Below are 25473 nucleotides of genomic sequence, written 5' to 3'. Positions count from 1 at the left end.
GCAACTTGACAGCACGAGGCTTTTATGCCCAGTTTTTGCATTGTGTCATGGGTTGAGTTGAATCTAATGATGATATTCAATACTTTGCTGTTATGACTCAGGGCTTCACCCTAGTTTGTACTTGGGTATAGGAAAATAGTGAAGTCTTCATACAGAAATTTTACTCTGCTTGTTCAGTCGTCACAGCTTTCATGCTGGTTCCTTAAAATTATTTACAAAAGAGAAAACGAACAGCTTATATCTTACCCCAGACCACTACCTCCCTATAGGTGGGATGGCAACATAGTTGTATTCTGCTTTATCCAAATTTTGAGAGAAAATGCTAATGTAATCCTAGCACATAGATGTAGCACAGCCCCAAAGATCCCAGAGAAACACTTACAGTTTTAAATAGCATAGTCAGTCATCAGATCAACAACTTATTAAAAAACCCCAACCAACCAACCAAACCCAACACATAAGGACCATAATGATTATATTCACTTGCTGGTCTGACATAGTGGATTACTTGATATGCATTAGTCTGATCTTCCATTCAAATTCCATATGGTAGCTTCCTACGACACTGAACACCAAGAGATATGTTAACATAGCCCACCCAAGAAGATGAAACACAACAGTAAAGGCTGAGTTAATAAACGATTTGTGAACTTAGAGTCTGAACCTTGAGAACTGAAGAATTATGGATCGGTGTGGTTTAGAGGCATAAGCATTTAGGGAGGTAAGATAAAAAAAAGTGTACTAAGAGGCAGGACTGTAACAATCAAGTTGACAGAGTGGAAATACCCATGTAATTATTGTCAGCAAACCAAGAATGACAAAGGTTTAGAGAAGAACACAAAACATATAAACAAAGCATCTTGTATCCACAACTGTCATTTCAACCCTCCTTTTGAAATGGCTTTTCCCACTCCAATCTGCTTCAAAGAAGCAATAGACACTGAAATACTGAATATGTATGATAGACTGTAGATATTTTAAGAGCTTATTTTCTTTTCCAAGAGACAGCTTGGCTGAAAGGACTGTAGTGAGTTGCTAATTATGTCACCTACTACTTTGCCTAGTTCAGTTAACTATGTTTGAATACCTGTGCAGGTGCCACATATTTTAATATACAAATATGAATTAGAACAATTTAATTTTTTACTCATCACACCCCATCAGACGCCATCTTTACTCTCCACATTCTGTTGCTACTGTGGCAGTCTGTTCCAGTTACTTACAAGTCTGTGCTCATAGGTGAGTGAGGAAAAATTCATTTAGCAGTAAAGAATAGAATCTACCCACCTCTGCAACTACGGAAATATGCCTGAACATTGCTATACTCTTTAAGGAGCTGGAGAGAAAGAAAAATTCTCAGTGGATCAAATGGCTGACAGCAAGTTATGTTTGCTGAGATTTCAGCTGCTGAGTCAATGGCTTTGAAGCCAGAGCCTGTTAGGAGAGACAAGGCTTCCTGCAGACTCATTTTTCTGAGTTTAAATTTGGCACCACTAGAAAAAAAAAGACAACTGCAGGCGGCTTTTTGACTTCTGCTAACTTCTAGGCAACTTCATTGTCAGTGGTGTGAAAAGTTTCACTTGTTAAATATGTGTTCTGTGTTCTCCCTTTGCTTTTGTAACAAGTGTTTTGGTTATGTGCTCATAATAGTCCACCGTTAATAACAGGTACTGGTATTCTACACAAGAGCAGGTAAAAAGCCCTGGTCAGTAAGGAGAATCTGAGCCAATTTCAAAGGGAAAAACAGTATTTTAAGAGGGCTCCAAGAAAGCTGGTGAAGGACTTTGTAGGACATCATGTAGTGATAGGACTGGGGGGAGGGGGGGCAGGGGGCAGGGGATGGAGCAAAACTAGAAATGTGTAGATTGAGATTGGATCTTAGGAAGAAGTTCTTCACCATGAGGGTGGTGAGACACTGGAACAGGTTGCCCAGGGAAGTGGTGGAAGCCTCATCCCTGGAAGTTTTTAAGGCCAGGCTGGATGGGGCTCTGAGCAATCAGATCTAGTGGGAGGTGTCCCTGCCCACGACAGGGGTGTTGGAACTGGATGAACCTTGAAGTCCCTTCCAACCCTGACAATTTTGTGATTCTGTGATACTGCTCTGATTCAGCTGGTTCCAAAAATCCAAAGTTTTTCTTACACTGCAAAGGACGTTTCTGCTTGAAGTCAGACTCATCAGTGAAGCTTTCTAACACAAATCTCACTGATTTTGCATATTGCAGCATCATGCTGCATTTTAATTCTGTGGTATGTTTGTATCCATGTCCCATTACTTGATTTTAAAGTATTCTTCCTTGTCACTTTGTTCTCTTTCTGCCCATGTCGCTGATTGCAGCACTCCTCTGCGAGCCAGGCACACTACTAGACAATCACTTACCCACAGAATGCCAGTTTGGATTTCAGACTTCTCAGGAACCTACTTCCTAACAGCTTTTAACAGCTATTTGGCTCCTGTGTATCTTAACCTTAATTCCCTGAAAGTATTAGCAACTAATTCTCACTGAATTAAAAAGAAACTCAACGTATAAAAACCTCTGAAAGCAAGAGGAACTAGGCACTTTGCAGATGGCAGACATTCACAGGAAAAAATTCTTAAGTCTCAATGTCATTCAATAAAAATAAAAGGGGGGATGGGGGAGAGGGAGAAGAACCACTATGCCTTACCTGTAACTACCTAACAATGATAGATCCATATTTTTATGAGAACACTGTCCAGTTGAGTTAATTAACCTGTGCCTTTAGTCTGTCTATTATTCAACATTTGGTTGTTTTCTTGCTCAGACTGAGTGACTAAAATACTTTGCACTGGCAAAGTCCAGGAAATATTCACATTGAATTATAATCTCTTCCCTGACAACTCATATGCCACCAGTTCAGCTCAGTGCAAAACCAGTATTGCAAAGGAAACAAAACCAGATGTTTGCTCCACTGTCATATTGTCATACAGACACCAGGTGTACATAAAGTTCAGACTGTGTGACTTCAGGGATTAATCTGAAGCTCTTGTGTACTGCACATCTCATAGACATTTGGACTCCATTTACCTTAGATATGGGTTTAATTATTTACTTACTTATTTAGTTACAAACCCATGTAAGAGCCTCTACTTTGGCATACAGCTGTAGGGGTAAAGCCTGAGGTTACAGGATCTTTTGTGTAAGACCACCTTTCTCTCAGCATGGGTATCCTAGTGCCAGGAAATCTTGATTCCACGGAATAGAATATTTGACTTAACATCACTTGAAATTATTAATATTATAACACTGAGGAACACAATGGGTTACTTCTACTCAGTCTACTATCTAAAATATTACAAGTCTGAAAGACTAAGAAGGAAGAAAAGAAAAAAAGATTTCTATATGTTTTCCCATGATCCTCAGCTCAAAACTATTCCTATGGGTGAAATTGGTTAAGGTTTTCTTGAACAGAACTGTCTTTGATTAAATCTTTTCTCTGTTCACTCTGCTCCAGCAATGGCATCATTACAGTTCTGATAAGCTGATGTTAGACAGTATCTCACTTTACAATCCCATTTGAACTCGCAGTGATCATGGAAGAAATATTTTTACTGTTACACAAAATTGAACTATTATATAAAAGGCATCAAAGTCCAAAGAATTAAAATCCCCTAGTGTGTTGAGAAAGCTATTTATGCAAGAGAATAAATGTTTGCAGAAACTTCACAGGAGAACTCTGATACAGTGGTATTAATGTTTCTTGCTAACTAAAAGCAATATGCTTTTCCCCCATCCCAACAGAGGAACAGACTACTATCTGTCTTCCAGAAGAACAGAATTGAGATGTTTCCATTCAGGATCATAAAACAGCAAATGTCAGAGGCAACAACCTGACCTCCTATGCCCTTTACTCTTTCCCTTTCCTTAGGCCTGGGTTCGTAGTAAATTATTTTCTACTGAATAATTTAAGTATCTTAAATAAAGGTATTTTTACTTCACCTTTGGGAGACTGCCTAGTAATACTCTAACTGGCAGGATACTATTTTGACAGTCATTTTATTATTATAGCAACTAGAAAATGGTTAAATACAGATACAAACTATCCACCTGAGCAACAACCAGTCTCTCTTTCTTACAGCTTTGCTGGATTTGTGTTTCCTGTTGTTCTCTTCATGTTTGTTTTATTTTTTCTCTCAGGAAATGCCCTGTAGCATGTACTGTGTCTTCCTTTTCGTGTCTGTAGGTGTGGCACTCTGCAGGCTGTCCCATTCTAAGCTCTAGCAGAACTGACAAGCAATAACCTCAACAGAACTCTCCCTTAAGCCTCTTCTGAAACAATAATGTGACCTTTACTTGCTTCTTTCATAGGTTATTTATAAACTAATGATACAGATCTGTTTTTTCTTCTTCCCTACCAGCTAAATTGTAGAGGCAGCCATACTGCCAAGATGAGAGACCTGATGCCACCCACCCATCTGGTAGGGGAGGTGAAGAATGAGCAGGATCAAAGCTGATCATTTGGGCTTACTCCAAAACATTTGTGCTTTAGAAAGAAAAGTCTAAATTCTTGATTTGAAGTTCTGGTATTATCACAACACAAGCAGGTAATAAAAGCCAGCAAACTCTCTCCTATGACACTCTGTCAACCAAATTGTGAAGTGTTTGTGGTTTGTTCAATTGGTTTTATAAATCAATAGCCTCAAGAGCAAAACAATAGACCTATTTAGAAGTCATCAAAAACAAACAAAAAAGATCAAGATCGTCTGGGCTACCAGAGAATGTAAGGTGAGTCAGAAGGGATTGCAAGAGCTGGTTAAACCACAAGAGCACAGATGACAGTTGACAGGGATGAGGGAACTACTGAAGTAGCTTACCAGTGTGCAATCAGCCACATGAGATTTTAGCTGCTAAGACTTTCCTCTCCCTAAAAAAGAATATAAAAAAAAAATTAATAGACAAGTACTAACTTTGCATTTCTTTAAAACATCAAACATTCTCTGCATTTTATCAGGTGATGAGTTTCAAATCTCAGAGGAGAGGAATAAATTGATTTAATCAGACCACATCCCACAGCATTTCAGTTCTCCTTGGGTACTCTCAGTCAAGCATTTGGAATCAGGCTGGATTTGCATGAGGGGCAATTATGCCAGAAGACCCACATTCTTTCCTCAGCTGCCACTCCTTCTGTGTGTTCTCTCCAAATTCACTTAATGAGTTTTTGCAGCATAGTACAAAGAATAGTTAGACATCCTGAGTCAAGGAATAAATAATAGTCCAACCCATTTTTCTTTAAGATAGATATGGAAGAGCACAAAATAATGTCTGTCCTCCTCCTTCCCACTATCCCCAAGAAAGGTGGCTGTTGATAAGCTTTGTGGAACGAAACATCAGCCAGCGGACCTCAAAATGAAACTGGACTACCCTTAACAAAAAGCCCACAAACATGTCAAAAGTAAGTTTTAGCTATTCCTTTATTGTTTGGAGTAGCTTTCCACTCCAAAAGAAGTATATTCTAAGCACGCTGATAGAATAAGATTCTAAGAAGCCTGGAATGTCACTGCTTGCTCCATGGCTAATTAAGCCATCCACTTGTATTGCTGTCAGTCTAGGAACCTCCCACTAGAATCAAAAGGAAAAGAGGAAGAAATTGCCCCCAGTTTTCAGGCATTTCACTAATGCATGTCTTTGGTCATAAATTACGGTTTACCTATCAGCTGGGTTCAGAACACCCACAAGGTGTTCTTTGAAGTTAACCTCTTGTATTTAAAGATTTTTAAACAGCTGTTGAAGGACTGTTTGATCTGAAAATCTGAGTCTTTTGAAGTTGAGAGCTAATGGAAGCTTTTTTTTTCCTCGACACTGATCAAGCAGTTAATGAGATAAAGCGACGGGAAGACAGGCTTAATAGAATATGGGGATGGGATCTATCTTGTATTATTATTTTTGTAAGGATTAACAGGAAACCCAAACATACTCCGGGCCACATGTGTCAAAATCATAATGAAGAAGAAAATTAACTTTAGTCAGACACAGTTCTTCACTGGAATCAAAGCTATTTTGGGACTGTAGTCTAGACCCCCTCACCAATGCATATGAAATAGAAAATTAAGCTATTAGAGATTTGGCCTATGCTGGTTTGGTATGCTAAGATAGCTGGCCCTTGACACATGGCTAATATATCAAGGAGAGGGCATGGTTAAACAAAATGAAGATCTGATACAAATGGGCTATACATACACTCTTAATGTTTTTCAAACCCATCAGGCTTTTGAACTTTACTATTGAAATTAAGTGCTTCCCAACAGTAAAGCTAATATTAAGGCATTAATGCTTTTAGCTACAGAAACACCCTGCTCATCAAACAAAATCCTCTGATGACAGAGTCCCCTAGTAACATGTACCACTGGCATAAGTTAGCTACTCCATTCACATGGGCTACAGCACCAGAAAAATCAAGACACAAGAAGAGTAAGGCAGTTCAAGGACAAATATCCTGTTGTGGACAAGAAGTCTGAGAAGTAAAAAATTAGGTAACAGATTTATTTCCTTATATTAAAATACAAACAGACTAAAATCATGCCTAACAAAATTGAATAAATGCACTGTCGGTTGTATCTGACTTGGCCTTCCTTAGGTTTTGTACAAGTCATTTGCCTAACTCAGAAAAAAGAGGTGTAAATATACAGAAGAGTATTTTTAATATACCTCTTAAAAAAAAGTCATATTCTACAAAGGATGGATAATAACAACACACATTCATACTGGGGGGGGGGGGGGGTTGTTAAAAAGAAAAGGTGCCTTCTCAATCTTACTTCTTTTATAGAAGAGCAGTAAGACTACTTTCAACATTTAAAAAGAAATAAATAAATCAGGTTATGGATACAATCCATATTTATTTGTGTCCGTCTTTAGATTAAGCACAGTGTTCCCCTTGAAGTCAACACCTGAAGATGATGAATCAGGCAAAACAGTTGTTGAGCAAATAAAAAGAAATGTAAAGAAAGCAGCCCCATAAAAGAACTTGCAATCTGGCTTGATAGCTTTGTGCACTCTACTTTAGCCTTCATAAGTCACAGTAAAATTGCAGAGGATTTCAGTCCTGCATCCTCTAAGGCTGCAATATAACAGTGACAGAAATGGCAAATAGAAGCCACAGAGGGAAAAAAATGAAGATAAAAAAAAAAAAAAGATACTTCTGTTTATTTCCTTTAGCACATTCTATTCTAGGGCAAGAGTGCCAAGGACACTTGTAAGAGAACTGTCAGTGACCTGAGCAAACTAGGTAAAATGTAAATACTCAAAGTAAGCAGAGAATAGAAGCCTATCTAACATGTGATTTAGAAATCATGTTACAAAATGTAGATACAAGTGAGGATATTTTTTGCTGTCCTTCCATTATTGCCCACCAATAGCCTAATCATTCCAACAACTACATTTGCATGTGTTCTTACAAACCTTCTCTAATGGGATAGTTAATAATACAAAACCACAGCTCAAGACACATTGCTGCTCTTTCATATGCTTCCACCACCTATGTAGTACATTTGTTGGTAATGTTTCTAGAAGGGTAAAAAAGCCCAACTCAAACTCACAACTATCCAATGCTTATCACCAGCTCATTTCTGATAGCAGCCAATACCACATCTTTCAGGAAATACAAGGAAACCCCAGGGGAAACCCATCACAACACAAACAGAAAGATGCTTCTTTCCTTAAGGTGAATACTAGCTTATATTGTTTGCTTTGAAGTGAAGAACTGAGGATGGAGCAGTTGGACTATCAAATATTATATTCCAAATATTTTATATCAAGGTTGCTGTCTCCAGTGCTTTGGAGTCACCACAGGGAATACTAAATAGAGTGGCTTAGGCACTCAATGTCTTTACTGTAATTAAAGAATTTAAGACAAATATCACTACTATACATCAGACTGACTGCCCATCAGTTTTTGAGTTAGCAAGATCTAGAATACAGAGAAATAAATAAATAAAAACTGGTCTGCCATTTCCCATGCTAAATAGATGCTGAAGGAACAGCAAAAAAAAAGCATTAAAGCCTTGGCCACACAAAGTCTTTAATCTCTGGGAGAATTCAGTGATAGCAACCTGAAAACTAAGCATAAGATATCCACCCTGCCAAAAACTACTTAGCACTGTTTTGTGTAGTGTAAAAAACATAATGTGAGCAATGTAATCCTTCATATCACTGTGCAGAAAATCAGTCTGAGCCCTGTACACTGCTTAAGTCTCACTGAAGTCTACAGTACTGTAGAATTTGGAGCAATAGACCTTGAGAGTAAAGCAAGTTAATAGGTTCTGAATCCCAATTTATTGTCAAACATTTTTTCTTACTATGATCTACCTTGGCTTTCAATTCATCTTAATCAGATCACCGACAGAAGCTTTTTACATAGTTACCTGGAAACTAAATTGTCTGATAAGGAATATTTATTTCTCCTACAGAAGCTAATTTTGAGAAATTCAGCTGGGACTAACCACAGTTATAGAAGCCAATATTACAGAAAGAATTGTTCCCACCTCATGCAAACAACTCTCAGCTTCCTTTGCATGCAAGGAGTATATACAGGTTTCACAGAATCGAAGAGAGAAAAAAGAATCCACAACACAATGAAGTAAGAGATTCCACTCGTGTTCCAATGTCAGAAGGCAGAGCACAACACTTAGGAAATGGCTCACAAACAGAGAAGCATGCCTTGGAGTAAGCTCAGGTGAGGTTTAAATAGAGTAGATTGCTATCCAAAGTCAAGAATGGGACTCTAATCCTAGCTTTTGAGTAAACTCGTGCTCCGACTTCAAGTCAATATGTCCTGCAAATACTAGCCACAAAATCTAATTTCAATACTAAAGAGAAGATAAGAGCTAACTGGAGTGATTATTTTAGCTCAGTGTGGATATGTCAGCATCCAAGACTATATCTTATAGCCAGTTCTTCCTGCAGATTTTTCTTCAATATGCCACAAGTTTAATTTTCATAATTCCTATTTTAAAACAACTCTTTAGCTTTCTCCTAGCATGTGTATCACAGGTCATTCTAGATAATCTAAAACTCAAAGAAACTAAAAATAAAAATGAATAATAAAAATAATAATAATATATATATATATATATATAGGGTAGGTACTATGATGCTGTTAACCAATGACCACAACAAGGGGGCTGGAAGCTAATAAACATAATCTGCTTCATTCCCAGAATAACACTGAAGCAATTCAGTGATTTTGCTTATTTGGCTCAGATTTTGAAGGTATATTTTCTATCTTTTCCAAATTACTTCATTAAGGCCTCCATTATATCCTGAATTCAAACCTGCTTCTTTCAAGTTCAGAGTAAAATCTGATCCAAGTTGGCCCAACTGATATGCTTTAACTGCCTGCAAGATCTGGCATTGCACGGAACTTTGGCAACTCAGTTACTCATGGAAGTTTCCAGTGAGAAGGGAAGTGGTTGGAAGAAACATTCATGAATATACATGCAAACTAGAACTGAATTTTTATTTGGCTGCATTCATAACCCACTTATGTTCATTTATGTGGATGATCAGATGCTAGAGATTTATTCATGAAAATGAACTGAGCATTCAGTCACCAAAAGGGAATTCTGAGCAGCATTTTCAATGGCAAGGTCTGCCAGTGCTGGTGAACTACACAAGTCACCTAATCAGACAAGGGAAATAAGCAAAATAATAATAATAATAAAAAAGTACATGTAAATGGAGCACAAATTACAAATATTCACAGTGCGGTGCTCGCAGACGAGCTGTTAATCAGTACCAATTCATTGAGGAGTGGAAGTCAGTGGTCTGGGTCCTGCCCTGTATCTGTCTGTAGGCAATGTGAAGTGGTAATAACCAGTTCTCTAACACAGCATTTGGAAAGCTACAAGTAAGAAGCATGAGAGAGGAGAGCTAGCTATCAGTAGTAAGCCACAGAACTGTGCAACGGCGTGCTGTGCTTTCATAAATGAAAGGGAGAAGAAAAACCAAAACCAAAACAAAAATCAGAGAGAGAGAATAGCTGATTATTTGTTATGAGAACTTGCACAACTCTACATAACCTAGACAAGGATTCAAATTAAGCTGACAATGATTTCATGTGTACTGAAAATCCTCACAGTGCTAAGGCACAGCCTTCTGCCCTAACCAAAGAGATAATCTTGTCTGTCCTCTCACATAAAGACCTTCTTTGTACACTGGACAGTGCTCTGAAACTATATAGTGCATCAGATTTCAGGAAGGCAAATGGCAACTTGGCTTAATTAGACGCCATCAGGAGAGCTGTGTCAAACCACTTTCCTCTTCAGATTACAAGAAAATCCAAGAACTGTGTTCCAGGAGATTTAAGTTAGAGCAGTGCAGAGCCTCAACTGTAAGACTCTCTTACATTTCGGACTTTCAAATTCTTAAATTTGCCCTTTACTTAAAAAAGTCAATGATTTCACCAAGAAAGTTTGATTAGTTTCTTTTACTTTCTGTAATGAAGTGCCATCCTTTTTACACTTGAAAGGATCTTTGTAATAATGCAACATTGATCTTTTGAATACAGATGAGCTAACCTAGATAATAGGATTTGGTACCCAAAAGAAAGGGCTTCTGAGCATATATATCTAAGGCTCCAGTGCCATCAAGAGGATTTTGAAGACAAGGCACCTATTCAGGAGCAAATGCTGAGATTTGGCATTGTAACAATAGTCTTCCATTGTATTTGTAGGTGATCTTCCAATGCAAAGAAAAATTCCATGACATAACTGAGAATATAATAAACACACATAAGCAAGTAATGATGCAGAACCAGCCATAAAGAGATAGTAGAGTAAGAAGCAGCCAATAGCTGCTCCTATGGAAAATAATTCTGGAGATTTTCTTCTTTTCAGTAGTCCTTACCATGGTGCCTACTCTATTAACTGTAATAACATATTCTGGAAAGAGAGAATGGTTTGAGAGAAATGCTGACAGCATTTTCCTACATAGAAAGGGAAACCAGAATTTTTTATTTCTTTTTAACATATCTGTTTCTGCATTTGAAATGGAGTCTCACAACAGCAACTGCGCTAACAGCAGTGCTCAGTGGAAAACCGACAAGTCACCCGAGCTCCTAACAATCACCATTTACCATTTCCTTAGAGTGTATAAATACAAATCCCTATTTCCAGCAAACACAGCAAGGAGCTGGGCATTAAAATACTTGGACTGTCTTCAAATTTTACTACAGGCTTGTTGCATTTACTTTCTAGCCAGTGTAACAAATCTGCCCCTTTGTTCTTCCATCAAATCCCACCTGTTCATCTACTTTCACAATCACCATGTGACAGCAGCAATTTCTTGTTACGTGCTTAAAACTTGCTTCTATTTCTAGGTCTATCTCATAATCTATAATCATTTAATTTGACTCTGCCCCCTGAAAACTGAGACCCAGTCTGTTCTGAGAAGGAAAGATATGCTGGAAACAGACTTAAAAGCAATTCAAGATGGATTTTGTCATCTACAACCAGTAACAACAAAACCATTTAGCACAAAACCAGGCACATGAAGGGGGAAAAATAATAAAATTCAATGTACCTGTGCCAGAGGGCACTTTGTTTAAATACAACAAATATAAAACCCTTCCCCTCCTCCCCCAAGTGGAAAACATAGCTTCTAACATCTTATCCAAGCTCTTGCCAGGCTGCCAAATCATTGTCGTAATGGAACAGCAAGAGCTGAACTCAAACTGTGCCTCAACACCATTTTCAAACACAACTCTATTCCAAGTGTAGGCAGAGCCTTTGAGGACGATAACATAAAGAATCATTTCAACTGACCTTTTTCAAATCTTTTTTATGATATAGCCCATTAATGGGCTTATTTGGAATGCATTTTGCACCAGAAAGATTTGTATTGGTCTCGATAACTTCAATGGACTTTTCTTATGCGAAGCAATCAGATTTTGCTGGTAACAGCACACACATGTCGTCATTTCAGCTTCAACTCTCCAGGCTTTCCGACTACTGAAACACAATCATTCTATATTCAGAACATCAAGCGCTTCTGTTAGACCATGATAGCAGCAGGGTATCTCCTGATTTTTTTTCTTTGCAAGTGCCTTCAGGCAGCACCTATAGATTGGTAGTTTAAGAAGAAAGACAGACTGAGCCACAGCTTTAACTTGTAAACAGGGTCTTTGAAAGAGCAAAGATGTGAGTTTGTCTCCACTAAAGCAAACTTACTTTGCTGTTTGCTTTAGGCATTTTTCTGATTAATCTACAGAGTAGGAATGGATTTCCTGTCTGTCTCTGCAAACCCACCTTTTACTGAATCAAGCAAAACTGCTAGAATTTTATTTTCAATGCCAATGTGTGTCAGGGTCAAAGACAAAGAGGTCAAAAGTACATTTCAGGATTAGGTGCATTTGTTTTTTTCAGTGCTTTTGCAATTTGCTGTCATAAGTGAAAATTAAACCCTGGGACCTCCCAGGTGTCAAAAGGCAAAATAAGAAATCTCTGGTATCTTGTTCCTGGCTGCTTTACTGATGCATTCTCTCATCATGTGTGAGTAACTGACACTTGCAAATGAAGCAGATGAACATTCCATTTGAAGTAGAGAGATTTCACACATTACTGAAATGGGATGTTTATATTTTCATTAGATAAACACAACTAAATTCTGTATAGTGTTTTCCACCTTGTTTTACAAGAAAAATCCCAAACCAGTTGTGACCATGATTTTCTCGTTACCAGCCGAGAGAAGTACAATGCCACAACTTGCTTGAAATCACACACATTTGCAGACTCTGTGCCATTGTTATCGCTTCTCAGCTATCCTGCACAAAAAGAACAAGCAGGCACATTTCCACACACCTCCCCAAAAATGATCCTATTGCCTCCAGCCATTCTAACCTCCCTGTAGAAAAACACACCTGAAATCTTAATGACAGGCTTGGCAGGTAGCATCCAACAAGCGATGCGTACACACTACTGTTTAAATATCATCTATTCTACAAGTGTTACATCAGAGGGGAAATGAGTGTCTACTCCTACCATTAGCATGTGTCCATCAAATTGACAAATGAAGATAAATCAGCTACTTTGCTGCTTCCATCAATACAAATACATAAAGAAATTATAAACATTATAAATTTTTAACTACCTATCTGCTTCTACCTGAAAACATGAAATTCCCTCACGCTTCAGTAAACGAAAAAATATACTCAATGAAGTCTAACAAATATGCCATCTGTTCTGAGAAAGCTGATAAAGCACAGCAGCACTTGAACGGGGCAATACTGACCTCCCGTGGCAGCTCTGCAGATAAACAACGCCAGAAGCAAATCGATCGTTTCTAAAAATGTGGGAATTTTCCTATACGCTATGCTAATCATTTACCACGGTCGTTGCCGAGAGAGCCCTAGTCACAGGCAGAGACTCTGCGCCCCAGACACACAATTCAAAGTGAAAATGAACATCCCAGCTCCTAAGAACAGACTGAACAAGTGAGCAACACTCAGAGAAAAGGCTGTTGAAAATATTCTTTGCTGTCTTGCTTCAGTTTAAGTCCTGCCCACAGATTTAAACAAGACAACAATCCCTCTAAAAAAAACCCCAAAACAACCAAAAAAACCACAACTAAGCAAAACACCACAAACAAAACAGCCCAGCATAACAGAGACACACACTGCTCCCCCAACAAAAAACCTACACCAAAACAAACCCTCACCTTTCTTACAGTATAATGGTTAAGCATGAGAAGAGATCATTCAACAAGATGGTCCACCTTCCAACTGGCTGGTTTCAAGAACCAGCTTGGTAAACTCTGCCAGGGCAGCTGTGCCTTCTCTTGCACAGGACTAGACCCTAGAGTAAGCTTCTTCCCTGGCCAGCATATGTAGCTTACTTGTCCTGAAAAACACTAGATTTCACATCCTACAGGCTGTTCACATCATTATCACATGTTAAGCGGCACTACTTAATGCATTACTAGAAGCCATGAACATCTCTCCAGAACTGCTTATTCCTTTGGTCAGGAAAAAGGCCATGCTCAAAGAATAGCTATTGTTTCTGCCGGCTAAATGTGGGGTAGTTTTCCCTTGGCTGAAGGAAGAAGTGGACATTTTTATAACTCTCCATTCTGAAAGTTCTTCCCAGCACAGTATTCTTAACACTTGCCCCTTAACCTATAAAAGAAGTGTGACTACAACCTAGCAGCTTAATCTGCGGTGTTCGTGCACATCACCTGTAGCACTAAGCACCTTCCAACTTGGTTACAGGCTGTGCTTGCATACTACCACGATGGTGAGACTGAACTTAAAACATTTTATTCCTTTCATTCATCTGATCTAAATAAAGGAAAATGTAAGGAGCAAGCAGATCATGATGATACACCAATGCAAAATACCTGTGAGCAATGTTAACGTAACTCACTGTCCACAGAAACAGATGGTCCTAATAGTAATCATGATACAGTAGGAACCAAGACACATTTGTGGCCAGAAATCAGAACAACACATGTACATTACCTAGAAGACCTGTAGGAACAATGCTTTTGATGCAGTTGGAGACACAGTTAAGCCTCCACAGGAAGCCTCACTGCCTCAGTAGTCACTGAGGTCTCATCCAGACACCTGCAAGCACGCAGCAGAAACATAAAGCTTCACACCTCAACAGTTAGTTCAGACGAGTCAGAATTACTAAAAGATCATGAAAAAAAGATTCCTCAAGACTGCCAGCCATAAGGCCTGAAATAGGAGAGCCCCTGTGCTGGAAATATCTTGGATAGACACTGAAGACACAACTGAAGACAGGAAAACTCCACTGGAGGGTTCTATGAAGTTTAACAGCCTAGTCAAAGTACTCTAAGGTGAAAATGTTCCTGCTCTTCACTGAGCTGAGGTCTGAAATTTTTCTTGTAGCACAAAAGCAAAATCTTAAGAATGGTTGCTGGACATGGAATTGAAAATTAATGTGGAGGCCTGAAGAGTTGTCCTGGCTCCAGTAGTTTCCATCCTAGAGTTAGTACAGTAGTGGTTACTTAGATGCAACAAAGAGAAACACAGGGCCTCAGGGGGTCACTAAGCAGTCTCTGAAAATCAGAAGGGGAATTGTTGTAATAAAAGTGCTACATGATATTTATGCCTGTTGTCACTACCTGCCGTAATCCAGTCCAGTAGCTATCTTTTCTCAAGCTATGTTTATGGACTCTGAAAATGAGTCATCTTTTGGTTTATGTAGGATTAAGAAAATTTCCCCTCCCTTCCCATAATCCAGATAAATGATATCCCCCCTCTCTGTCTTGCCTACTCAGAGCTGCCAAGCACATTTATCTTGCCTAATCTTCTTTTCCAGGATCCATGCTGACTATCCCTTAAGCAATTACATGTATCTAAATGTTCTGTGTGCATAATTGCTCTTCATGTATTTTCTGCTGCTGAGATCAGATTTACAAGCCTGCAGTGTTCTCAATCCTCTTCTAGTCATTCTGCTTCTATTGGATGCTCGCTGGTACCTAATGCTGTGCTTTGTCCTTTAATAAATTATCAGTAAAATACATACTTTTTGGAGAGAAAGTCAAAATGGCCACCACTAGGACTCAAGAATGAGAACTTTCTAAGCTATGTATCTCTACTCTCACCTAGCCTAGAGGCTTTCCTATCATACATGCCTGACAATTTTGAAAAGCCATGTTCAAAGGGAGAAGCAGAAGGGGCTGCCCATGGAGCAGGCTGAGCTCCTCATCTGTTGGCTACAGCCCCTCTGCTCCTGAGAGGGAGAACAGGTCATGGTGTTACCCAGTCAGTCCTGGAAACAAAGGCTCCCCACAGCCCTTCCCCACAGAGCCTCCTCTCCCAGTGGCAGGATCCTAGAGTATGCTGCTGATCCCAGAATGCAGCCAAACCCAGCTGGGAGCTGCAGAGCCAGTGGTACCATCAGAGCCCTGACATCTATCTGCAGTACACCCAAATGATCTAAATCTCTATCTCTGAGCCTATCACTTCGCTATCAAATACATTCCCTTCTATTTTTCTCATCTGTTCAATATTTGTTCTGTTTCCTATATTGTCCCTAGTAGTTATTGCCTTGCCCTTAGCTTCCCCTGCTGGAAGTGTCTTGAAAATTAAGATAAAAAGAGACCTATCATAACCTGAGCTCTGAAACAAAACTATAAATAAAAGAAATACTGAATACAGAGGGTAATATTTTGCTCATCTTCTGCCTAATTCCATAGGTCTTACCCCAGAAAGAGGAGAAAATGAGCCCTTTGCTCTGTACTGAGAGGCCGACAACTACTGTTTCCAGAGTTCCCCTCATTTTGTCTGAACTTCTTGTTTCTAACTTGCTCTCTTCCCTTCCTCTGCATATTTCACATTGATGTCCAGAAGTGAAGCCTCTAGATCTGTGGGATATGCAGGCACTTAACAGGAGTGACCCCCATGGCCACAGTTTGATGGATCGGGTTTCTGGAAGCTGAAGAAGCTGCATTTTTCTTCTGATAAACTAAACCAATTCTCAACAGGAGGGAGGAAGACATTGTGCAAAGCTCATCAATTAACTGCAATGAGTAGATAACGAAGAGAGGGTAAGTCAAAAGTATCAGTAAATGTTCAAGTAAGTATGGTGCATCCACATCACATTGACTGGATATATAGTTACCTCTTTTGTGCTTTTAGAAGTCAGATTGAAGTGAACAGTACTCCTACCAAGCACACAGGGAGTGTGTGAATTGAGACAAGAACTGCCTGCTGCAGAATGGTTAGACTCGGTGTATATGATAGGTATTTGCATGCTCCCATCAGTGCCTGGCTCCCAAACAGCTTTTAATGCTTTTGTAAAAGAAAATTTTGTAACATCGGATTGGATTGGACTAAGCTGGAGTTTATTCTCCTCAGAGCTTCTGTCTAGTGCTGTTTTGCAGTGATGTAGCTGGGTGTTGATAACACACCAGTGTGTCACACATAGGAATGTGTTTTGCTATCATTTGGACACTTTTCCCAAACTCTTCCTTTCCTGCTATCTTCCTCTGGGAACTGAACTTAGACATAATAAGGCTCACTTGTACAAGAGCATGTTTGTTCATTTGCAGTTCTTCAGACCTACACACCTTTTGGAGCTTCACCATCACAAACCAGGTGCTGCTCAAAATATTTCTCTTCCCACTCCTGCTAGAATACTGAAATATGTAATTCATCTTGACCTTGTGCCTCATCAACTTTTAATACTTTTAATGCCCTCTCTGCTCCAGCATCACCTTTTAACATCTCCAGTACTCCAGTTTACAGAGTTTTACCTTCTTCATCCTCTGTCATGGACAATGGGCTAAATAAATTCACTTTGACTATGGGCAGTGCCCTCATCATTCATCTTTGTTTTTTTTTTCCTTACTGGCTATTTGCTGCTTATAAATATAGAACAGTGCTTTATTTATTTCTACATTTTCCTAATTCTCTTAACCTTTTTCTGTCACAGAATAATTCAGGTTAGAAGGGACTACAGGAAGTCTTTAATCCTCCTCTAAGCAGGGTGAGCCCTGAGGTAAGGACAGGTGGCTTTATTCAGTCTCATTTTGAAAAACCTCCAAGGACAGAGACTGCACAGCCTCTCTGGGCAATCTGTTCCTGTGTCCCACAGTCCTCACTGTGTGAAAAGCTTATGTCTAGTCTGAATCTCTCTTATGTCAATTTATCTTCATTGTCTCTTGTTCAACAGCTCTTCAACAGCTCCCTGCTTTCTTGCAGAGCTGTGTAAGAGACTAAATCTAGTCTCTCTTGATGTGAAGCAACAAAGATAAAATCACCTTTGCTTCCAGACAACAGAAATGTGCAATGGGCAAACTGAATAATGACTCTCTGGAATGTGCACAGACAAGATCATCTCTACCCATCCTCTACCCAATGGATTCACCATCTGGCATGCCCTGGGGACAAGACCTGGACACATACCTAAAAAAACCTGTGACTGAAAACTGTATAAAAGACCTGAGTGATGCCTGCGCAAGAGAAGAACATACAAGGAGAGAAACGGACAGACACAGGAGAAAAGACATCACCATGTAACTTGGAGGCAGCAGATCAGGAGGAACCCTCTCTCTTAAGTTCTGCCTGCTGCAATTCATGGAGCTCTAGAGACCACACGTTGGAGGTTGCTCAGAGAAGGACTTGGATTTTGGGATCTCACCCTCTCCTCCTCCAGGGCGGACAGCACAAGCAAACAAGGATGACATCTCCTCCAAGCCAAAGCAGCAGCACCCTTCCTCCACAGACCCAAACCATCTTGGGAGGTGTGGTATTATAATTCCTTTCCTCTTTCTCTCCCTCTCTATTTTTTCCCTCTCTCTCTCCCTTCTACTGTTCAATCCACTTTATTCTGTTAATAAATAGCCTCACTGTTGGTATTTTGGCCTTGTTTGTGCCTCTAATTTCAAAAAGAACTGAGTCTCTTTCCCTCTCCAGACTGAGACGAGCTGCTCCCCAGCCTGGATCAACTAAAAAGCATTATTTTTAGGCACAGCACATGGCACTTGTCCTTGATGAGTTTCATAAAATCCCAGTTGTCCATTCCTGCAGCCGGTTTGGATCCATCTGAATGGCAGCCTCGCCCTTGAGCATACCTAATTCTCACAATTTAGTGCCATCTGCAGACTTGTTGAGCATGCACTCCATCACTTCCTCCAGGTTGCAGTCATCCCATTTGCTTCTTCCAGCTGTACAGAGAAGGACATAATTTTCTTCACAGTAGAAATGGTGCAGCTGGCACTGTCCATTCAGTGTTTGTCTTGGGGCTGGTGTTTGCCTCAGAGGTGGATTCTTCAGGGTTATTGTTGAACTAGTCAAACTTAAATGGGGTATCTGTGCTACCTCTGAGTCAACAGAACTAAACAGCTAGGACTAGTTTATTTTCTATTGATTATTTCACTTTGACTCCAGGTAAGTCTTTTATCCCCCATACCTTACATGCTCATCCATCATTCAGGACTTTCAAAATTACTGTCCTGATTTTCCTATATCCTAATGACTCAGAATTTGCAAGCCACTGATTTATTAGAAGCTGATCAGTAATTCTGAAAACTAGGCAATTCACTTTTTGAGTTACAAATAAAAATACATTGGTTGACTCAAAAAGCAAGAACAGAAACTGGTATTTGAAACTGTAAAGTACAGGGCTGTTGTGGAAAACTCCTACACAGGTAGCAACAAGAAGCACGACAAGCTGTGCATCAAACATATCAGGCACATTATATATATATATATATATATATATATGTGTGTATATATATATATACACAAGAGGATCAAAACCCTCAAGCAATTAAAATTCCTACTGATGACTAAAAACATTTGTATGCTGGAGAGCTGGTGGAGGGAGCAAATGTTTTTATGTAGAAGCAGGGGTTGAGAGTACGTCAGCCCTGAAGGGCCAGAAGAAGCTTTTCCTGGACACATGGGCCAAATGTGTCCTTTCTATCTTCTAGCAGTGGGGCCAACATGAAACACAAAGAGCCTGTTACCACAAAAGCTGCTCCCTTGGCTCAAATGGTGAAGTGTGTGCTGGTACAAGGGGATATTTTCCTATAAAAAGTTTCTCTGATTTCTCTGCTCTGCTACTAATAACTTTGTGAGCAATTAGCTGTCTCAGGTTCCTTCAAAGTAAAATGTAGAAGCTCTTTAGCCCCTCTTTTGCCTTTTAGCAACAGAACAATTCCATCAAATGCAGTGCAAGCCCCACCTGCACATATGGGGCTAAGGCAGGAGCTTTGGGGTTCTGATCAGGTTCATTCCCCCGTGATTGCACTCATTGCCATCACTACTAGTTCCTAGACTGCAATAAAAAGATTTGGAACTTAACTGCTCCACTCTTTGATACCAATCTGAATTACAGTAATCCCAAGAGGGTACTATCAAAACTTAAAAATACATTTAAGAGGACAATCTCTATCCTTTTTCACTGCTCATCAAGATACTCCCATGCACTGATGCTTCAAACTTTTGTGCCTGTGCTTAAATGTTAAGGAACCCTACTGAAATCAGTGGAACATTAAGCACAGACAGAAACCCCTTTTTTGTAATAGTTTTCCTAATGTAATTCCTAATCCCTGCTGTCTACACACGTTTTCTTTTTCCATAACTGTTAAGGACAATTTTTCATGCTGGCAAATGCCCTATAATACTGCACAGCAGTCATTATTTTGGAAGCTGATGTCATGAAACAGTCAATCCTGCTCAAGAGCCCTTTCTCAGGTTATAAAGAAGCTATTTCAGACAGAAGTTTCATTTCTCTAAGGTTTTAATTAAATACAAATTCAGGCAAATAAGAGTTGTAAAGTAAACAAACAACACTGCGAACTCACAAGTTCCCTGTGCTTAAAGCTACAAGTCAAGATCCCTTAAGACAGTGCTAGGCTTATCATTCAACTTATCTCTAAACCCCAAAATCTCATAAAAAAAAACAGTGTCTATCATAGGATGTTAGATATTTCCATCTTATTATACAGTTCATCTAAGCCCCTGTTACACTGCAATCTCTAGATACTCAAGTGTTTTTATATGAGTGACTGCTTGTAACATCAACACATTAAGCCAACAGCTTAAATAAAAAAGTGCCATTCAAAAAGAAAATACTGATTTAATTATAGAGCACCTGGGAACAGAGTGGTTAAAAACTTGGATAACTTAGGTCATTAGTGAGTTAGTGTAGATCAACCTCCGATCAATTAGGTCAGGAATCACTGATACAATTTGAAATTGAGTTATCTGACAGGCATGCACAGTCTGTCATTGTTCACTAACGTATTTTCTCTTTTCATTTAGGAATTAAGGATTTAAATTTGGATTGTCCATTTTGGCATGCTCCTTGGCAGTAGCTGGCACAGAAGAAAGAAGAGGCACGGTGGGGAACGGCGAGGCAAAATAGAGAAGCTGTGTTGGGCTGAAGAAGCGGGCGCAGGAAAAGCACTGCGGGCAAAGGGACCTCCCTGTCACTGGGGCTGTGGTCACACAAGACCATCTGTAGGGTGCCCTGGCTGGCTTTGTGCTGAGTGACCTCCATGTAAGCAGGGCTGGGTGTTTACTTTTGTAGTCCGGGGGCAGGGGGGTACAGGTCTGACCTGCTCTCCTGCTCTGGGGTAGGGAGAGCTGCACAGCCAGCGGCTGCCTGGAGCTTGCTACCTCTCCTGGGAAGCAGTGTGGTTCGCCTTGTCTGTGTGTGTGCCTCACCTTCTCTCCGTGCCTGACCGTGCCTGTCCTTCTAGGTCCCTTTGCACAGCAGCTTAGTTTAGACTCCTCAGGAGGACAACCGGTACGCTGCGCACTAACAGGGCAGTCTCCTCAGGGGCCTGGGTCAGAGAGGGGGCGCAGCTTGCCCTCCTTCTGTTGGAAGGACGGAGCGCAGCCGCTTAGTGGTAGCGTGGCCAAGGAAACCTGCCTGCAGTCCAGGGCCTGGGGCTGCCTGCGCGGCTGCTGTCCTGCTGGCGCCAGGCCAAGCCAGCGACAGCCCCGCACGCGGGGCCCGTGTGACGAGCTGTGAAGTCCTCTGTCACCTTCTGTCCCCAGAGGCAGCCCAAACTCCCTGTAAGCAGAGGTGGGGAGTTTGCTTTAGGCAGTTAACAGGAACGAGACTTCCCTGGCCCCTGAGACGGCTGAGCAGGGGCTGGAAGGCACAGTGCCGCCTCTGACGGCGATTCGGCAGACGCCAGCGAAGAGCCTCCTCACCCATAGTGGAGTGCTCAGTACTGCCACCGCGTGCTTAGTTATCGGCACTGCAGTTCCGCAGGGGCGTGTGCCGCCCCGACAGTGCTCAGTGCTGCCTCTGCGTGTTTAGTTGTCGGCACTGCAGTTCAGCAGTGGCCCGTGCCGCTCCGTCAGTTTTCGGTGCTGCTGCCTCGTCTCTGAATGCCCTGACTGCTTGAAAAGCCTGAACATTTGTGGGGAAGGTGTGTGGGGGAGAAGGAGGGAGGGCGAGATTAAAAAATTATCTGAACTTGCAGGTATTATCGTGAAGAGTTAAATGGAAAGTGGCTTTTTTTACTAAAAGTTCTAGTACTTTTTTGGTACTAAGAGTTGTGTTCATTTAGAATTCAGAAAGGATTCACAAAGAAAACGCAGGCGCTATAACGCGTAGCAACACTACGGCAAGGGAGCCACACGTTGCTATGGACTCTGCGCATGCGCTGTAGAGCGACGCGTTGTGTTACATACGCGCCATAGAGCCGGAGCCGGTCCGACCCGAGTCGAACTGAGCTACGCCGAAACGAGCCGAGTCGGACCTCCGCGTCCCCCTGATGCCGCACTTGGGTGAGGCTTCCGCTCTCCAGACGGGAAGGAACACGGCTGCGGAATGGCTCTGCATTGGGAGCAGAGGGGTCCCAGAGAGCCCGAGACTCGGCGTCTGGCAGGGTTCTGAGCTGTACTGGGTGCCTGCGAGCCGTGTCCTCTCGTAAGGCGGGGGAAGGAAAAGCTCACACATTCACTGGGAATGGTTCGTTCTGATCGCTCCGAACGGGGACTTCGCCCTGCAAGCATTGGTACGGAAGACGCCCTCAAGCTGCCGAGCCTACCGTTGCTATGGACGCGGCGCATGCGTTACAGAGCAGCGCGTTGCTAGGGACTCGGTGCGTGCAGTCTCACGCCGAGTGGTCTCACTACTGCCGCCCTGTGGCCATGGGGAGGTATTGCTTGCTACCGTATGCCGCTACGGTTCTTGCGGGGTGCTGCCGCCGCGCTCTTCGCTGCCTCCCGGTAAGGAAACACCGCGGCCGTCCCATGTGTGCGGTACCAGCGGATGCCCGCGGAGCAAAGCGCGGAGCTGCAAGCGGGTACGAGGTGGACTCGAACGCCGCGTAGATGGGGTTGAGGAAGGGCAGTCGGGGCGGGGACGGTGGAGCCGAGTGCGGGAGCGGGCGCAGCCGCGGGAGTCTGCGGCCAGAGGGGAGCCGGGAACTGTAGGCAGTCGCCGCACGGCGCGGAGCGCGGCGGTTCCGGGGGAGGCGAGCCGGGGCAGAGCCGGACCGGGGAGTGACCATGAATACAGACTTGACAAAGGCCGGCGGCTCCCTGAGAAAGATCTGCTGGGAGAGCTGCCCAGCCTCCGGATCTCCGGAGACTGTAGGTGGGCACTTCCCTTGTTAGGCTGTTAACATTCTTCAGGGTGAAATCTCGTTTTGCTTGGCTTATGCGGCACATCTTTGAGAACTAATAGGTTCCAGACTTTTGGCAAAAGTTTTTGGTGACTACAGGGCGTCAGGTATCCACAGACTGCTGCCTTGCTTTATGTTCCATGGCGCTTGACAAACTGGGAACCACAGAGGAAGGAAATTTCAGAATGTGATGAGTTAAAGGATGAGGTGTCCTGTAAAGTGACTCTGATTATTTGTTGGTTATTATTGTTGTTGTTAGTGCGTTTGGGGATTTTGTGGGTGTGTGTGTTTTGTGGTTTGTTTTGGGGGTTTTTTTGGGGTGGGGGGGGGTGGGGAGGAGTTGTGGGTTTGTTTGGGTTTTTTGGTGGTGGTGTTTGTTTTACTTCTGGTATGTCTTTAATATATGTTCCTTTCTACTCTCAACCAAAGAACTGGAAAGCTGTTGCTTCTAGGTTTTAGCACACTGTAAAAGGACAAGTAGCTGAATTCCATTGTTACTAGAACGGTCTGTTGTAGCTACATATGAGCATACTCAAACCCTTACAATGTGAGTAATTGAGATTTGTTCTGTTTTCGTTTTACTCTTTAAAGATTTACACTGTCCACTTCATTGACTGAGCAAGCAAGATGTGCAGCAGCAGCAGGACCATGACTGCTGTGGTGACTCCAGCATGGATGCTGTTATGGTGCAGCCTCACAGGGTAATCTCCTTTTGCTTGGCTTATGTGGGATCCAAGTAGTTTTTTTTTTTCTCTGTCTGTCAGAAAGGAAACGTTGAAAAGTAAATTGTTCAGTTAAAGCTTTTACCTAGTTGCTGGAGTTTCTGTCAAATCTAGACTCCAATGGAACAGTTACCTAAGCAGAAAGCCTTTAATGAAAATAATGTAGATGGTAAAAATGTTTCATGTTTTCATTGTGAAATCCTTCTGTTTGTTCCCTGACATTGGAAGATTCTGACAGGTACTGTATTTCTTTGGCACAGGTAGATGGTGAAGCTGTGCTCAACACCTCGGAATGCCACACCTGGGTTACAGAGGATGTGTTCCTCATAGTTTTCTCTCTGTTTCTAGCAGGGCAAAGGTACAGGCTTTTTTGTCTGTACTTTTATAACATTGATACAGCTAGTGCTGAGACTAAATAATCCTTTGCTGCTAAACCCTGGTTTTTCATATATATATTTCACAGGGTTGTTCAGATACTTAGAACACTCTGCTAAAATGCATAGATAATGTCATCTTAAGGGTAAGATCCCCATATCTGCCTAAGATTCCCAGGACTCTTACTGGAACTATTTGACAAACAATTTTTGCCTCTCTTTTTATCCAGTGCTCCAACAAGGACTTGTACTGACAGAGGTTCAGAAAGCTAAAACAATCAAATGGTGTAATTTATTAGAGCAACAGACACAACAGTTTCATGATTGCCAGTGATAAATGCACTGACTGCAAGGTGATCTCAGGGTAATAAATCCCAGAGAGCATCTGACACAGTCGCAGACGCAAGTGTTTGCAACAGCTCTCATATAGAATAGAAATGCAGCAAAAGCTCAGCTGTGTGTTGAAGACAAATTTTACCAAGAAGAATGTCCCTGGCTTGGGTGGAAGAAAAGGATCACAGCCTGTCAGCCATCCCCATCTCTGTCTTTTCTTCCATGATGCCACATGGGGGCGGTGGTGATGCAGGAGAGGAGCAGGTGAGTGAGGGATCGGGCAGCCCTGCAGAAAGAGAGTGCTTGCAGCCCTGGATGGAAGCCTGAATACACTGACATGCCTGAAAATTCTTGGGAGGGGATTGAAAAAAAAGTATTTAGAACTGTAAGTATTAGTATGAGGTGTTCCAATAGAGAAAAATCTCTCGTTTTTATCTAGATATTGAAGAATTGTATTAATTTATATGTAAAAAGAGATTTTTAAATGATCCCCCTGTATCTTCTCAAATATATAAAGGCTTTTAAAAATATATTAAAAAATCCAAAGTAGATCCACATAGAGTTTTAAAATGTAAACATAACTTGTGTATATATAAATTAAAAATAGTGGATTTTCCTTTGTGTGTGTGTTTGTTGTTGTTTTAATTTCAATAGAAAAAGCTCTGAACAGAGCCAGCTGAGCTGCTCCCCCGACACCGGGGAGCGTTCAGGGCTGCCGCCCGGTGTTCAATTGCCGGCACTGCAGTACTGCAGCGGCGTCTGCCGCCGCGTCAGTGCTCAACGCTCTTGCCTCGCCTCTGAATGCCCTGAGTGCTTGAAATACCTAAAAATTCTTGGGGAGGATGTGGGGGAGGAGAGATGGGGAGAAGGTGAAGGAGGAGATTAAAAATATTTAAATTTGCAAGTATTAATGTGAGGAGCCCTGCAGCCGTGTCATTAGTTCGGTTAGAAGTTGAGCAGCTCTGATTTTGAACA

General features: G+C 41.5%; 1 long non-coding RNA gene across 1 annotated transcript; it reads left to right on the top strand.

Moving 5' to 3' along the window:
* Nucleotides 1–22661: 22661 nt before the first annotated feature.
* On the top strand, nucleotides 22662–25052 carry LOC137445818 (uncharacterized). Its single transcript, XR_010988492.1, has 3 exons — nucleotides 22662–22748; nucleotides 23661–23770; nucleotides 24052–25052. It is a non-coding gene; the product is annotated as an uncharacterized lncRNA (long non-coding RNA).
* The last annotated feature ends 421 nt before the right edge of the window (nucleotides 25053–25473 follow it).

This window comes from Melanerpes formicivorus, unplaced genomic scaffold (assembly GCF_026170545.1).
Source record: "Melanerpes formicivorus ecotype bairdi unplaced genomic scaffold, bMelFor1.0.p_v2 SCAF_2, whole genome shotgun sequence".
In the NCBI taxonomy this organism is placed as follows: Eukaryota; Metazoa; Chordata; class Aves; order Piciformes; family Picidae; genus Melanerpes; species Melanerpes formicivorus.
This window is presented reverse-complemented; position numbering and strand designations above follow the sequence as displayed.